Here is a 16,564-nt window from a genome sequence, read left to right as displayed (position 1 = left end):
CGGCGCCATGTTGCTTGGCCTCGAGGGGATAGAACTCCGTTAGCTTTTGGGGACGATTCCCCGTTTTTTTTGGTTTGGTCATGCCCGCTCTGTCCGGAGCCTGTTCTGCTACCGTTCCGCCGTGCAGGGTGATGAATTGGTCGCTCGGATGGGCTGATAGTAGCCGTTGTCAGCCTGCTATCTCAGGAGCTCCGCTCTCAAGCGTCCATTGCGGTCCCCGGCTAGCTCCGCCCCCTATTTTTAATCATTTTTAAAAGGAATCAGTTAACTATTATGTCTCTATACCCTGTAAACAGTCATTTCAGCAAAAAAAAAAAATCCTTTAGTGACCCTTTAATTAATTTGGATTTTCGGACGAATGCATTTTTTTTTTTTTACGAAAAACGAAATAAATAAAAATGAATTTCGGGAGTAACTAAATAAATTTATTTTTCCGACGAAAACGAAATTTCGAAACAAAATATTTCAGTTTGCACATGTCTAAAACCCATGATCCGCAGAGAGCTTCCAAAGCATCAGAGGGATCTCATTGTTAAGATGTACTGTATCAGTCAGGAGAAGGGTACAAAAGAATTTCCAAGGCATTAGATATACCTTGGAACACAGTGAAGACAGTTATCATCAAATAGAGAAAATATGGCACAACAGTGACATTACGAAGAACTGGATATTCCTCTAACATTGATGAAAATACGAGAATAAAAATGGTTAGGGAGGCTGCCAAGAGGCCTACAGCAACATTGAATGAGCTGCAGGAATATCTGGCAAGTACTGACTATGTGGTAGATGTGACAACAATCTCCCGTATTCTTCATATGTCTGGACTATGGGGTAGAGTGGAAAGACGGAAGCCCTTTCTTACCAAGAAAAACATCCAAGTCCGACTAAATTTTACAAAAACACATCTGAAGTCTCCCAAAAGAATGATGGAAAATGTGTTATGGTCTGATAAAACCAAGGTTGAACTTTTTGGCCATAATTCCAAAAGATATGTTTGGCGGAAAAACAACCCTGCACTTTACCAAAAGAACACACTACCCACTGTGAAGCATGGTGGTGGCAGCAACATGCTTTGGGGCGGTTTTTCTTCAGCTAGTCAGGGTAGAGGGAATGATGAACCGTTCCAAATACCAGTCAATATTGGCACAAAACCTTCAGGCTTCTGCTAGAAAGCTGAACATGAAAAAATAACTTAATCTTTCAGCATGACAACGACCCAAAGCATACATTCAAATCAACAAGGGAATGGCTTCACCGGAAGAAATTTAAGGTTTTGGAATGGCCCAGCCAGAGCCCAGACCTGAATCTGATTGAAAATCTGTGCAGAGGGCTGTGCGCAGAAGATCCCCTCGCAATCTGAACCTAGAACACAAATACAAAGTATTTTAGCTTGCAGTCTTTAAATGTGAAGACTGCATTAGTTGTCTTTTTTTTTCCAAGAAAAAAATGATCTTGCCAATAATGTCCTAGTCACTTCCTGTGAGCTGCACAGAAGAATATCTTCTTTTCCAACTATCTTCTGTAAACGTGCATTGCCTTGCCTTCATATAAAGAAACTTGAAAAAAGAAAACGAGTGAAGCCACCACGCGAAAGACTGGTGCACAGTCATGTTGGAACAGGAAGGTGCCATTGCCAAACTATTTCCACAAAGTTGGGGGCATGAAATTGTCCAAAATATCTTGGTATGCTGATGTCTTAACAATTCTCTTCACTGGAACCAAAGGGCCAAGCCTAACCCCTGAAAAACAACTCCACATCATAATCCCCCCTCCACCAAAGCAATGTTCATAAAGACATGGATGAGTGAGTTTAGGGTGGAGGAACTTGACTGGCCTGTGCAGAGTCCTGACCTCAACCCTATAAAACACCTTTGGGGTGAATTAGAGACTGTGAGCCAGGCCTTCTTGTCCAAAATCAGTCCCTGACCTCACAAATGCACTTCTGGAAGAATAGTCAAACATTCCCACAGACACACTCCTAAACCTTGTGGACAGCCTTCTCAGAGAAGTTGAAGCAGTTATAGCTGCAAAGGGTGGGCCAACTAAATATTGAACCCTACAGATTAAGACTGGGATGCCATTAAAGTTAATGTGCGTGTAAAGGCAGGTGTCCCAATTAGGGATGAGCCGAACACCCCCCGTTCGGTTCGCACCAGAACCTTCGAACGGACCGAACGTTCGCGCGAACATTTAGCACCCCATTGACGTCTATGGGACTCGAACGTTCGAATTCAAAAGTGCTCATTTTAAAGCCTAATATGCAAGTTATTGTCGTAAAAACGTCTTTGAGAACCCAGGTCTTTACCCAGGGAACATGTATCAATGGAAAAAAAGTTTTAAAAACTTTGTTTTTTTCAGGACTCCTGAAAAAACTACAGTTTTTAAAACTTTTTTTTCCATTGATACATGTTCCCTGGGGCAAGACCCGGTTTCTCAAAGACATTTTCACAGGCATACTATAGACACCCAGCAGGTACAATATTTAAAGGAATTTTTCATTTTTTTTTATTTAAGCATCATTAAAATCACTGCTCCTCGGGGTGACTATAGTATGCCTGTGATAACGTCTTTAAATAGCACAATCACCTGCCTGCCAGTAAATTAGGAAGAACTAATCTAGATAAACTATACAGTGTATAAATATATGTACAACACCTGGGATGTATATATATCCTCTACACACTGTAACATTAACTGACTAGCCTGCCTGCCTGCTCTATCTACCTGCAAAAAATGACACTCTCTCTGTCTCTCTCTGTTCTCTGTTAACTGCCGCAACACACTACACAAGGCCGCCCTGCAGGCGGCCTTTTATAGTGTGGAGCGTGTACTAAACCCCCTGAGCCATAATTGACCAAAGCCACCCTGGCTTTGGCCAATTTTGGCTCTCCGTTTTTTTGCGTGCTGTGATTGGCCAAGCATGCGGGTCATAGTGCATGCTTGGCCAATCATCAGCCAGCGATGCCGCGGTGAATTATGGTCTGTGAAACGCAACTCAAATTTGGCGCGAACGACCCGTTTTGTTCGTATTTCGACTCGACTCGACTCGAATACGAAGCTCATCCCTAGTCCCAATGCTTAAGAAAATATAGTGTTTTACTTTACTTTTTGTATTCTTTATTTGGTGCTTTGTAAAGTAAAAGTTAGTGTTAAGGTAAAAATGAAAGGTCACTGAATAATAATAATAATAATACAATATTAGTATTTGCACTGTAAAAAGTGCAGTGTTTATCGTTTCCTTCTTTTTGGCTTAACTCTGCTTTTTTATATAGGAAACTAAACAACTCTTGAAAGTCAATACAACCAAAAAGGCTTGCTTGCCTCCACCCTCCCCCCTACCCAAAAAAAGCCTGTGTATTACTTCTTTATTCTGTAATAACAAAGTTATTGCCAAATGATTAGGTCCATAGCTGAAATGTGAATATGGCTCTGGAACTGGTTACACTCTTTATCCCAACCAGAGCCAACCACAAATGGGCACATAAACATGGACAGTTTAAAAATAAATACTTTTTAAATGTATTTATTTAAAATTAAGTGTTCGAATTGACATAAATGGCAATATCATTGTTCTGCTGTGGTTAATGTGATTAATGAACATTGCTGAGCTCCAGAACCCCAGCATCGCATCACATATACCAGTATAGACACACTGCTTCTCATACCCCTGCCTCTGGCCTAATGATTCCAACTAGCGGTGGAAACGCTATTGAGATGTAACCCTGGCAGTGCAGGGACAAAGTTCTTTAACTCCAAAAAGGACAAAGACAGTGAATTACTTTAACAGCATAGGTTTCAAGTTGCATTTTGCACCCCTCTTCTGCTGAAGAGCCCAAGGCAGCTATCTCAGTTGCATAACCCTCAGCCCCTGACAACAGATCTAACCCTCCTGTAGCGCCTTCTTCTGGTTAGGTTGCTAGGTAAAAAAAAAATTGTAGTAAATGGAGCAGTAATTGATTGTGTACTGTAGATCTGTCCAGGGTTTCCTGCTCAGAGCGATTGATAATTTCCCCCTACCTTCCGAAGAAGTTTCCAGAACTTAGGGTTGGGAGATTCAAATGATCAGTTGAATAGTTATCATGCCCCAGCCAATCCCTGGAAGGAGGTGTCCAGAAGTTGGCTGGAGGGATGATAAATGTGCAGGAGACAGATTGGTATTTCCCTCAAGGGAGTTCTCCTGGGGGGCTGTTGCCCCTTTGTAGATAGCCAGAGAGATGAGAAATTGCAGTCCAGGCCTCAGCAGCTGCTGGGCTGACTGTCTAGGGAAGATTGTCTGGGGATTACATTTTCTAGAAGGCACCGCACTGAAGTCTCGGGACTAGAGAACAATCATTTTATCTCCTACACTGAGGATCTACCTGTGAATTCTAGGGGGCAGACGGCTGTGGGACACTGTGAGTAAAGACCTTGCTGTGCACTGTTAGTTGTCCAAAGAAGGTAACTAACCCCCAGGAGTGGCTTTGTGGACTGCTGCTTTAGGGTCCTGTATATACTGGCCATTCCCTGTTACGTTACCTCCAGAAAAGCTGATTTAGAAAATTAGACAGAGAAGTTTGTCCTCATATCATTGCTACTGGTCATGGAGTATCCTGTGGCTCTAAACCTCTCCTGTTGATATTCTTCAGCAATAAATCCTAAAAAGAAATTTCCTAGAGTGAGCTTTTATTGTCTGTGTGCAGGGTTAGACTGGCCATCGGGACTACCGGGAGTTTCCCGGTGGGCCGATGGCTCAGTGGGCCAGTTGTCACTCAGGGGCGTCGGGAGGGGGTGGCTAAAGCCCCGAATGGGTCCCCAAAAAGCCCGGAGTCCGCCCTGAGTGTAAACATCCAGTGATGATTGGTGGGCAAGCGGGGGCGTGCGGCCGCAGTGAGAGTGGAGCTGTCAAAACGAAGCACTGATGTCAGGGATGGGCGGGGCCAATATGCGGGGGCACCCCCATCCCCGACATCAGTGCTTAGATTTTACAGCTCCACTCTCACTGCAGCAGCAAGCCCAATACCAATGTGCGGGGCCCCTTCGTCCAGTACATTTGCAAACACTGCCTGTATACACTCTGACAGTCAGAATGTATACAGGCTATGTACTGGACGAAAGGGGCCCGCATATCGGTATCAAGTCGTGCGGCTGCAGAGTCTGACTGCTGGCTGGGAAGGAAGGTGGTGGCCGCACCCGTTGCAATTACTGCACCTGCACGGTTCCAGTGCAGGCTGCAGAGTATCGCTGCTGGAGGGGTGCATGGCGGGTGGATTGCATGTGCAGGATGACAACAGTGAACCTGTTGAACATCCTGCCTGGGTGTCCTCTTCTCTCCCGTGTAACTCCTCCTCCCCCCCCCACAGCCGCTTTCAGACATCCATACAATAAGCAGACTGTCCGAGTTGGAGCTGTCCAACTTTTCAAGTTAAAATGCCTGTGATTTGTTGCTAGGGGCAGTCCTAGCAACCAATCATCTGTCTGTTACATGGAAAGTTGAACAGCTCCCGCCTTCTGCTTGGACGCGTCACATCCTCTGTCTTCTCCCTGCTGTGTAAGGTAAGGGAGGGGGCACTGACATAAAGGGAACTGTGTTTATTGCAAAGAAAGAAGATGGCTGTAAAGGATACCAGAAAGGAGGGGACTGTGAAAGGAAGTGGATGTCAGTGTATGTGTCAGGAGGGGGGGGTCAGTGTATGTGTAAGGAGGGGGGTCAGTGTATGTGTCAGGAGGGGGGGTCAGTGTATGTGTAAGGAGGGGGGGGTCAGTGTATGTGTAAGGAGGGGGGGGGTCAGTGTATGTGTAAGGAGGGGGGGGTCAGTGTATGTGTAAGGAGGGGGGTCAGTGTATGTGTAAGGAGGGGGGTCAGTGTATGTGTCAGGAGAGGGGGTCAGTGTATGTGTAAGGAGGGGGGGGTCAGTGTATGTGTAAGGAGGGGGGGTCAGTGTATGTGTAAGGAGGGGGGACAGTGTATGTGTCTGTGATTTTTTTAATATGCAGCAAGGCGGGAGGGGGGGGGGGGATGCACTGCCGCTGGTCATAGTAACTGATTTATTAGACCCCTTTCACACTGAGCCGCCCATAGCTTCGGCGGTAAAATGCCGCTATTTTTACTGCCAACAATTGCGTATAGTTTACTGTTCTGTGTGTGTGTTTGCAAAAATTAAGTGGGCCGGTCTGGATGAAGTCCAGGGCCAAATTTTTGTCCCAGTCCACCCCTGTCTGTGTGTGGAACTGGCTCTGTACTATTTGGGAGAACCTGGGTAAATTCTCAATGGCCCCTTAAGGGGTAAGCACTACACTCCTATTCTTTATAGCCGAGGGCCCGGATTCACAAAGGAGTTACGACGGCGTATCTCCACATACGCCGTCGTAAGTCCGAACGTGCGCCGTCGTATCTATGCGGCTGATTCTGAGGCCCCATACTCACGAGCAAACATGTCTGCTGAAACTGGCCCGCAGGCCAGTTTCAGCAGACATGTTTGGTCGTGTGTGGGCGCGAGCGGGCCGAATTCCAGCAAACATTTGCCCGCCGGGCCTTTTCCCAGCAGACAAATATTCCTGGACTTGTTTTAAAACAGCCCGCTGGAATTCAGCCCGCTCGGACATGTACGGTCGTCAGTACAGACCTACCGTACATGTCCAGCCGCCCGCCGTGCCTCGCATGCGTCGAATGACTTCGACGCATGCGTGGAAGCATTTTAAAGGCGGGCCGCCCACGTCGCCGCGTCATTGTCGCGGCGACACCGCGTCATCGACGCGGCGACACCGCGGACACGCCCCGCGTATTGTTTACGCGCGGACTTCTGTACGATGGTGTGTACAACCATCGTACAGAAGCCCTCTGGCAGACATGTATGGTGAAAACGGTCCGACGGACCGCTTTCACCATACATGTTTGTCCGTGTGTACCCGGCCTTAGAATCAGTTATGCATAGATTTGGCCAAGATACGAGCAGCGTAAGTCTCCTACGCCGTCATATCTTGGGTTTCATATTTCCGCTGGCCGCCCGGTGGCGCTTCCGTTTATTTCCGCGTCGAACATGCAAATGAGCTAGATACGCCGATTCACAAACGTACGTGCGCCCGGCGGATCAAGATACGTCGTTTGCGTAAGGCGTCTGACCGGCGTAAAGTTACCCCTCATAAAGCAGGGGTAAGTCATGTTAGGTATGGACGTCGGAAACGTACGAACAGCGTTGTATTTTACGTCGTTTGCGTAAGTCGTCTGTGAATGGGGCTGGGCGTAGGTTACGTTCACGTCGACTAAGCATTGAGCAGGCGTAATTTACTTTGAAAATTCGACGTGATACTGAGCATGCGTGCGCATGAGCCGTTCGTTAAGCGCGTCATTTACGTGGGGTCACAAATCATTTACATACAACACGCCTCCTACCAGCCTAGTTTGAATTAGGCGGGCTTACGCCGGCTTATTTACACTACGCCCATGTAACTTAGAACGCAAGTTCTTTCCGCCCGCCTAAAGATAGGCGCTTCTTTGTGAATCTGGCCCAAGGAATCTACCATCTTAGCCCCTGTTTGATCTGCAGCATGGATGAGCTCAGATATGTTTCCATCCTAACCTGAACCCGCCTGAGCTATCCCACCAGGAAGATGTCGCAGTGCCCTGCCAATCAAAAGTGGCATTAATTGCCCCTCAGCTATACAACCTATTTATATGTTAGGCTGTGGAGCTTAGTTGAGAGTATAAGCATCTATTTTGGGAAATTTTTAAATCGGTGGGTTAGTCCCATTTTCCTGCTTACACAACTGGCTTACAATATCAAATTAGTAGGCATAATACCTTATATGATGATTGATGTGAAAAAAAAGAGAACTGAAGAACTGTGGACTGTCCAATAGAGATTTTGGTACCTTTTTCCAGCAGCAGTATTTAATTAGCTGTTTAACCCAGAGGTGTTAAAATCCCAAGGTAACATTTTTTATAAGTAGAGTTACACCTTAAGCTGGCTATACACTGTTCACATTTTGATTGGCTCCTGATAAAATTTGCTTACTGGGTGGCCCATTTGGCTATTTCGCTGCACACCCACAATTAAAAAATTAAAGGAGCTAGGCAGAATACAGTGGCCCCAGGAAGAGGGATTTGTTCACCAACGCTGTATAGAGTGGATGAAGGAGTTGTTTTTTGTCTGTAGCTTGTGTATGATGTGTATGGCCACCCTGAAAGGACAACTTCATTTAATAATAATGTAGCCCCCTAACCTAATCACAGGATTACTGGGGGGGGCTGCCCGCCGGGCTGCTCCGATAGACATTCTGCTACTACTCCTGAGTATGGCTCCCAAAAAAACTATTCCGCTGGCTCCAATGTACTCTGGGCATTCAGGGGATGCAGCTGGGTGTCCTTCCCTTCATACACCAGGAAGGCGTAGATGTACCCCGTGGCTTGTAGAGCTTAACCCTTTTTCTTTGGATAAACTGTTTGAAGAACAGCCTGCCTGTGAATTTGACAAGTGACTCACCCATGGAGATATTTTGGACGGGGTATATAACTGTGGAATTTTTAAGAGATTTTTTTTTAGAAGTGGCCAAATTTAAAATATTTTGTCATAAGCTGGGTCATTTCAGGTAGGGCACTGGGTGTTGTCATTATAATGGAGGAACCCCTTAGTCATTAGATATCTTAAAAGAACAAAAACATACAGCGCACAAGGGTTAAGTGAATGTCACTTTATAGTCTGTAATGTGTGGAAAAACATATATGCATGAAAAATTGAAAAGTTGAAAAAATTGAAAAAATTGAAGTAGCCACAAATAGCACACAGGAAAATAGCACATTAAAATTTTTTTAAATTTTTAAAAAAAACTAATAACAATAGTCCGCATAACATAAGCAGCAGTTCACGTGGAGATGGTAGAGTGAAAACACATACACTTCGGGGGAGATGTTAGGAATGAATCCAGGTAGTGTGCATACACTTGTATGCAGAGGTAAAACAATACCTCAATAAAAGCAGCCGCTTCTACGTCTCAATGCAGGGAGATGGAATCCGTTGGTGGGATGATGACAGCCACACTGGGAGCAGATGTAGAAGTTATATCCATGCAGAGATGGATACTGCCGTTTAAAGACCACTAGCTCAGGGGCTGATGGAAAGGAAACCTTCCTCGCAAACAGAAATCTCCAGCGGCAGGGGAAGTCCTGGAGGGGAGCCACCAAGCCGGTTCAGTGACGCAGCCGCGTCACACGGGAGCGAGGAAAGGGGGATGGTAGCCTGATGGAGTCACACAGAGAGCAGGAGGTGTCCGGACACCTTCGATCCAGCGTCAGGTGACTCAAAGCACCAATCAGTGTGGGCAGAAAACGAGCAGTAGAGATGCTGGCGCTAGTGTCACTGAGAGGATTTCCCGAGTGTCGGCACTACACATCAGCTGCAGTGTGCTTGCTGCAAACATATAGGGGCATCAAAGATTGTACTGGTGAGCCGTGACTGACATGTTTCGTGTGCCAGGACGCTTTATCAAAAAAAAGGCTTTTTTTTTTGATAAAGCGTCCTGGCACACGAAACATGTCAGTCACGGCTCACCAGTACAATCTTTGATGCCCCTATATGCAGCTGATGTGTAGTGCCGACACTCGGGAAATCCTCTCAGTGACACTAGCGCCAGCATCTCTACTGCTTGTTTTCTGCCCACACTGATTGGTGCTTTGAGTCACCTGACGCTGGATCGAAGGTGTCCGGACACCTCCTGCTCTCTGTGTGACTCCATCAGGCTACCATCCCCCTTTCCTCGCTCCCGTGTGACGCGGCTGCGTCACTGAACCGGCTTGGTGGCTCCCCTCCAGGACTTCCCCTGCCGCTGGAGATTTCTGTTTGCGAGGAAGGTTTCCTTTCCATCAGCCCCTGAGCTAGTGGTCTTTAAACGGCAGTATCCATCTCTGCATGGATATAACTTCTACATCTGCTCCCAGTGTGGCTGTCATCATCCCACCAACGGATTCCATCTCCCTGCATTGAGACGTAGAAGCGGCTGCTTTTATTGAGGTATTGTTTTACCTCTGCATACAAGTGTATGCACACTACCTGGATTCATTCCTAACATCTCCCCCGAAGTGTATGTGTTTTCACTCTACCATCTCCACGTGAACTGCTGCTTATGTTATGCGGACTATTGTTATTAGTTTTTTTAAAAAATTTAAAAAAAATTTAATGTGCTATTTTCCTGTGTGCTATTTGTGGCTACTTCAATTTTTTCAACTTTTCAATTTTTCATGCATATATGTTTTTTCACACATTACAGACTATAAAGTGACATTCACTTAACCCTTGTGCGCTGTATGTTTTTGTTCTTTTGCTTTTTGCCCATGTCTCCTTAGTGGTTGACAGCTGCACGGATTGTGTTTTAGTGAAACTTCTTTAACCACTGACAACACTGTGGTTTACCGTCCTTATGGTGTAGCGCTTCATGCGGGTGTTTCTTTGTATACATTAGATATCTTAACCTTGGCATAAGGGATGAGAAGATTGGCATGTGGTGAATGGGGTTGGAGGACCAATAGGAATATAATTCGTTTTTTTTTGTGAGATGGGCGTAACTAGAACCAGGGTTGCTTGCTTTAACGGAATGACCCGGGACAAACAGAGACTTTGTAAGGATGAGGGGTACTCCTGTACTGGCGTCACCAAGGAGTCTTATGTCTAGGGTCACCTTATGTCCGATAGGGCCATAGGGTGACTGAGAAATTATATCCTAAATTACAGGACAGGGGACATCACTGATAGTTCATATTGCAGGATCTTGAGATATTGCAAGTTGTTGGTTAATTGTGACCCAACCAGTCAATAGTGACTCATTTCTATGATTAGCCCTGGGTAGTGACATGCTAATTGAGTCTGCTTCTGAAAGACCTCTCATTGTGTGATGCTGCTTTGTGTAAATTCTATTGATATAAGATGTGGAATGGAACTTGCCAAGCTGTATGCGGAGACAGAACGTCTGTCTAGGGATGTGGATTAAGAAGAGATCATTGTGTGATGGTGTTTTGTTTGAGTTCTGTTAATGAAGGAATGTGCAGTGATTAGATCATGATAATTATAGGCCGGCGCCGACATGTCTAGGAGGTTTAGCAATTAGCCATCTGAAGGTGTATTGAAGCCCTCCCAGGGTGTGGGTGGAGAGTTTGATTGTTCCTGTGCCTTGAAAACTGTATAAAATCTGAGAGTGAACCATTAAAGTCTTACATTTGAAACCATAAAGCACAGAGCTGTGTCTCGTCTTATTCTGGGAAATGGGATGGATCGGGTCCTGTTGGTTGGTGTGTCAGATGAGCTGTCGTAGTTGATGGAAGGTCGTAAACGGTGGTGACCGTTCCACTTGCTATGAACTATTGTGCATAGAGGTTACATTATGCCACGATGGAAGATAATAGGTCTTCAGTAAAAATTAAATGAAAAAAATCAAGCATGGCAAAATTATCGATGTTCACCTGGACACCTGGCTTGGCGGTGAAAGAGGGGATGTTTGCTGCTCCTGAATTGGGGAAAAGCCACATGAGATTTTTGAAGGGCATAGGAAAGGCTGGCATGGGTCCTAACCCTTTGGGACTGAGATGACACCCCACTAGTGCTTGGACTTTGTTGCAGTGGTATTCCATTCCTCGTGGATGGCACTGCGCTAGAAGTGGGTGTCACTGATTCATATGCCTAATCAGAATCGGACGCAGACTCAGAGAGCTCCCCGCTGCTCTCTTCGCTCAGGCTTAGAAGCTAGTATGCCTCCTCAGTGGATGTTTTTTGCCATACTGGTGACTGTGGTGCAACTGCAATCGGGACACTAGGACAGATGTGGCTGCACTGATGGGTGCTAATGATGCTGGTCTAATGAGGCTGCACTGCTGGATGCTGAAGAGACTGCACTGATGGGTGCTGATGAGGGTACACTAATGTGCACGAAATGATGGCTGCACTGATTCACTGGCACCGCTGAGATGGTCGCCGGAGTCTCTATGATTGTCGGAGGCCGGGCGTGATGTTATAACGTCACGCCCGACCTCTGCATTAAAAACAACGGCACCGCTTCGGCTAGGAAGCGTGATAATTTTTTTTTTTAGGCTTCCCAGCCTAGAGGTGAGATATGGGGTCTTATGGACCCCATATCTCACTGTAAAGAGGTCTGATCATGTCATATTCCTATTAAAAGGGATGTTTAGGAGCAAAGTGTCAGAATTGGCCTGGTTGGCAAGTGGTTAAAGATGTTTTACCTCTTGTTAAGAATGTGTAAATAATTTATTGTCTATAAACTAGACACAGGTACACTTTAACCAGTTAAGGACCATCAGCAACAGTTATGCTGCGGCAGGTTGGCTCCCCAGGGCGAATCGGCGTAGCTGCACATCAGCCGCTTTAAGACCACTAGGGGGCGTGCGCTTCTGGAGGCACGCCGACTGAGCCGATGCGCGTGCCCGGCTGCCGTGATGTCTGCTGGACACCTGTGATCGCTCCTGAGAGAGACAGAATGGAGATCTGTCAATGTAAACTGACCGATCTCTGTTCTGTCAGGAGACAGATCTGCTGTTCATACTGATTATGGATAGCGATCTGTCTCCTCCTCCAGGCAGTCCCATCCCCCACAGTTAGAAACATTCCCTAGGACACACATTTAACCCCTTTATCGCCCCCTAGTGTTAACCCCTTCCCTGCCAGTATTATTTATACAGTAATCAGTGGCTATTTTTAGCTCCGATCGCTGTATAAATGTCAACGGTCCCAAAAAAGTGTCAAAAGTGTCCGATCTGTCCGCCGCAATGTCGCACGCAACAGGAGGGAGAGGCCAGGAGCATGGAAGAGGGACCCGAGAAGAGGAGGCTCTGGGCTGCTCTGTTGAAATTTACTGCAACAGAGCAGGTAAGTATAACATGTTTGTTATTTTTAGAGAAAAAAAACAAGACTCTAGTATCACTTTAACGTGAGACTGACTTGGTAACAACATTGCTGAAGTGCTGTACATTGTTGTGAGGGTTGCCACAGTTTTTTTTTTTTAAGTGCAGTCAGGTTAAACTCCAGTTTTGAACTCCCAGCTGCCATTATTTTAGAAGTTGCTTGAACCTTTCTCATGGGATTGTAAAAGTATTTTTTGTCAGCACAAAGGGCCAGATTCTCAGAAGAGTTACGACGGTGTATCTCAGGAAACACCGTCGTATCTCTGTTTCTGAGCCCGGGTATCTATGCGAGTGATTCCTAGAATCATTTTCGCATAGATACGGCCAAGATCCGACAGGTGTAAGTCACTTACACCGTCGGATCTTAGATGTAATGCAACGCCGGCCGCTAGGTGGCGTTTACGTTCAGGTCTCATTTGACTATGCAAATGAGCCTGATACGCCGATTCCCGAGCGAATTAGCGTTGCGTACTCGTCGCTTACGTCGTTTCCGTAAGCGTAAGGTTACCCCTGCTATATGAGGGGTAACCTTACGCCAGTCCGCCGTATGCCATGTTAAGTATGGCGTCGGGTCCGCGTCGTCTTTTTCCGTCAGTTACGTAGTTTTCCTAAGTCGTTCTTTCAATACGACTTTACGTCAATGACGCACAAGTCGGCGTCATTGACGTTTTCCGTCGTGAGCTGTAGCATGCGCACTGGGCTATTTTTCAGCCCGGCGCATGCGCAGTTCAATCAGCGTGGGGGCTGGCTTAATTTGAATGCAAGCCGCCCCCTTCGAATTACGCGGCCATACGCTGGGCCATTTACACTAGGCCGCCGCAAATTACGGAGCAAGTGTTTGGGGAATATGGCACTTGCTCCTGTAAGTTGCGGTGGCGTAGTGTAAATGGCTTACACTACGCCAACGCAGATTCTTAGAGAATCTGGAACAAAGTCTTAATGCAGCAGGAGAGTCTAAGCACTTTGCATTGGGTACTCCATGTAATTCCCTTGCTGCGCTTTTTGGCAGAAGCGTTGACCAGCACTCGCTGTGGACGGATACAAAGCAGTTATGCTAGAGGCAGGTGCACCTCATGAAAGACTTCAATTGTTGAGTAGCTGTGCTCTACTCACTCCTGTCTATTAAAACTGATGATAATCAGTGTCATTTACTAGACATTTTGATTTGTCTATAATGTACGTAATGCTATATCAAATAAAATATGACAGAGCTTTATTTGATTAATTTTAATTGGTTGGCCAGAAAAGGAGAGCCTCCGTTGGGACATGGAGCCGGCCTCTGTTCTGACACAGCACACACCATCCATGCCAGGAGGGCAGCTCTGTCCTTGTCCTCATCCCACACTTGGTAGGACACTTATGGGGACTTTTTTCTCCTCTTCTCCAGGAAGCCTTTAGGCATGTCTGTGGCTGAAATGGTGCAGGCCCTTTTATGGGGCCTCAGAGCAGCCCAGTGGGCAATTGTCCCTCTGCCCTCGGCCTAGTACGCTCCTGTGTTTGGACAGGAAATGATTGCATATACTTGAGTATAAGCTGAGTTTTTCAGCTTGTGCTGAAAAAGACCCCCTCGTCTTATACTCGAGTCTCCCTTCCTCACTGTGCCCATCTGCAGCCTTTTGAACTCCCAGCAATGTGATATGCAGTCTAGTTGGCGGCCGTCCAGTGTAACAAACCTCTCGCCCTCGTCCGTGATAGGCTGAACACTGGCTCACTTCTGAGTTAGTTTTCCATCATGGATGAGGATGAGGAGGAGAAGGGTCTTTGTTACACTGCAGGGCCGCTGACTAGATTGCATATCACAGTGCCGGGAGATCATAAGGCTGCCGATGGGCACAACGCCGAGAGATCAGGTACATGAGGCAGGGAGATGGGCACAGTGAGGCAGGGAGATGAGCACAGTGAGGCAGGGGGATGGGCACAGTGAAGCTGCAAATGGGCACAGTGAAGCTGGAAATTGACACAGTGAAACTACAAATGGGCACAGTGAGGCTGCAAATGGGCAGAGTGAGGCTGCAAATGGGCACAGTGAGGCTGCAAATGGGCATTGTTGACCCTCTTTTCCACTTATAGTAACTGCTGCATTTCTCACCCTAGGCTTATACTCGAGTCAATAAGTTTTCCCATTTTTTTGTGGTTAGATGTGGTGCCTTGGCTTATATTCGGGTTGGCTTATACTCGAGTATATATGGTAAGTGAAATCTCCCCAGTAGGACACAAAGCAAAGAAGAAAAATATGATGGCTATTGCACTTTCCTACTAAAAACAAGTTAACGAGTTCTTCATAGTATTGTGGATAATAATTGTAGCATTACCCCCATTGGAGCTGCTGGATTTTTGGGCGGCGTGTTACCTCGTGGCTCCTCCGAAATTCCTAGGGGTGAATGATGCGTATTGCATCTAGCAGAAGTAAAGAAATGTCCAGACAGGTGCTCTTTACTGTGCTCTTTATTACCCAGCCGGGTAAAAACAGTAAACTTGTGGTGAGGAAAGTAAAGCTGAAGAAGATAGGAGAATAGCAGATTCAGGCGTGATGATAGGAAACAGTCCTGCTCCCAAACGTAACACTTCTTAGCACCACCCCCGCCGGAATGGGTTTAGTGTACCCGGACAGGCCTCTCTCACTGACCTGGCAGCCGGAGTATCACTCGGACAACTATAGGATGAAGTCTCTGCCACAGACCCTCCTTGGTGAACTTGAACTTGAACTTGGGAGAAAGTCTCTGCCACAGACCCCTCTCAATGAGCCTCAGAAAGATACCTCTGCCACAGGTCCCCTCTGGGTTGAATTCTTGGAGATATGCCTCCTTAAATGAGTTACGTCTGGATCTCCTTCAACTTGCCACCCAGGTACGGACCGACAGGTGATCAATCCCTCGGTGTCCGCCTACCTTGATCCCCGGTGGTTTATCCAGGCCCTTTTGGACCGCCAGCCTCTCAATGGCGCTCCTCAGACCGTCTTCCCACCGAACAGCAGTACAGCTTGGGATTTTCAAGAATGGGAACCCAGTCACTCACTGGGTCCCCGTTGCTGTTCAGATGCTCCGGGTCAGCATGGCCCCGGAACCAGGAACACCGCGTGGCACACACGCCCTGGCCAGGTAGGCTAAAACTCTGGGGCGCTGTGATGTGGTCACCCTAAAGGTGGGTGCCACACTGGACAAAGAAGACCCAGAACCAATGGCGTCTGCCCCATAAATACCCCTCCCCAGCATGCACAGCGAGGACAAACCCCTGTGATTGGCTGCTGGGAAAAGCACTCAAACCTTGACTCCACTGCTGCCACCTGCAGCACCGGGGCTGGAAGAACACCCCAGCACAGCAGAATGGGCTCACAAGCTGATACAGAGACCCTGTTTTACAACTAACAATCTGGAACAGAGTTTAACTACACTCTGATCTACATATACAGTACTGTAAGTTACATAGGCGCTACATAATTTTTTTACAAAAAGCTCTGTGGCATTAACAAGGCCAAGCAACTGTTATCTTGCTGGGTCAGGACAAGTATAATGCCGCGTACACACGATCATTGGAGTAATGGAGTAAGCACATTCATCACGCTGTAACAGACAGAAAAGCGCAAATTGTCTTTTACTAACACAAAATCAGCTAAAGCAACCCCAACGGTGGCGCCGTCCGAATGGAACTTCCCCTTTATAGTGCCGTCGTACGCGTTGTACGTCACCG

This window comes from Rana temporaria, chromosome 5 (assembly GCF_905171775.1).
Source record: "Rana temporaria chromosome 5, aRanTem1.1, whole genome shotgun sequence".
Taxonomy (NCBI): Eukaryota; Metazoa; Chordata; class Amphibia; order Anura; family Ranidae; genus Rana; species Rana temporaria.
This window is presented reverse-complemented; position numbering follows the sequence as displayed.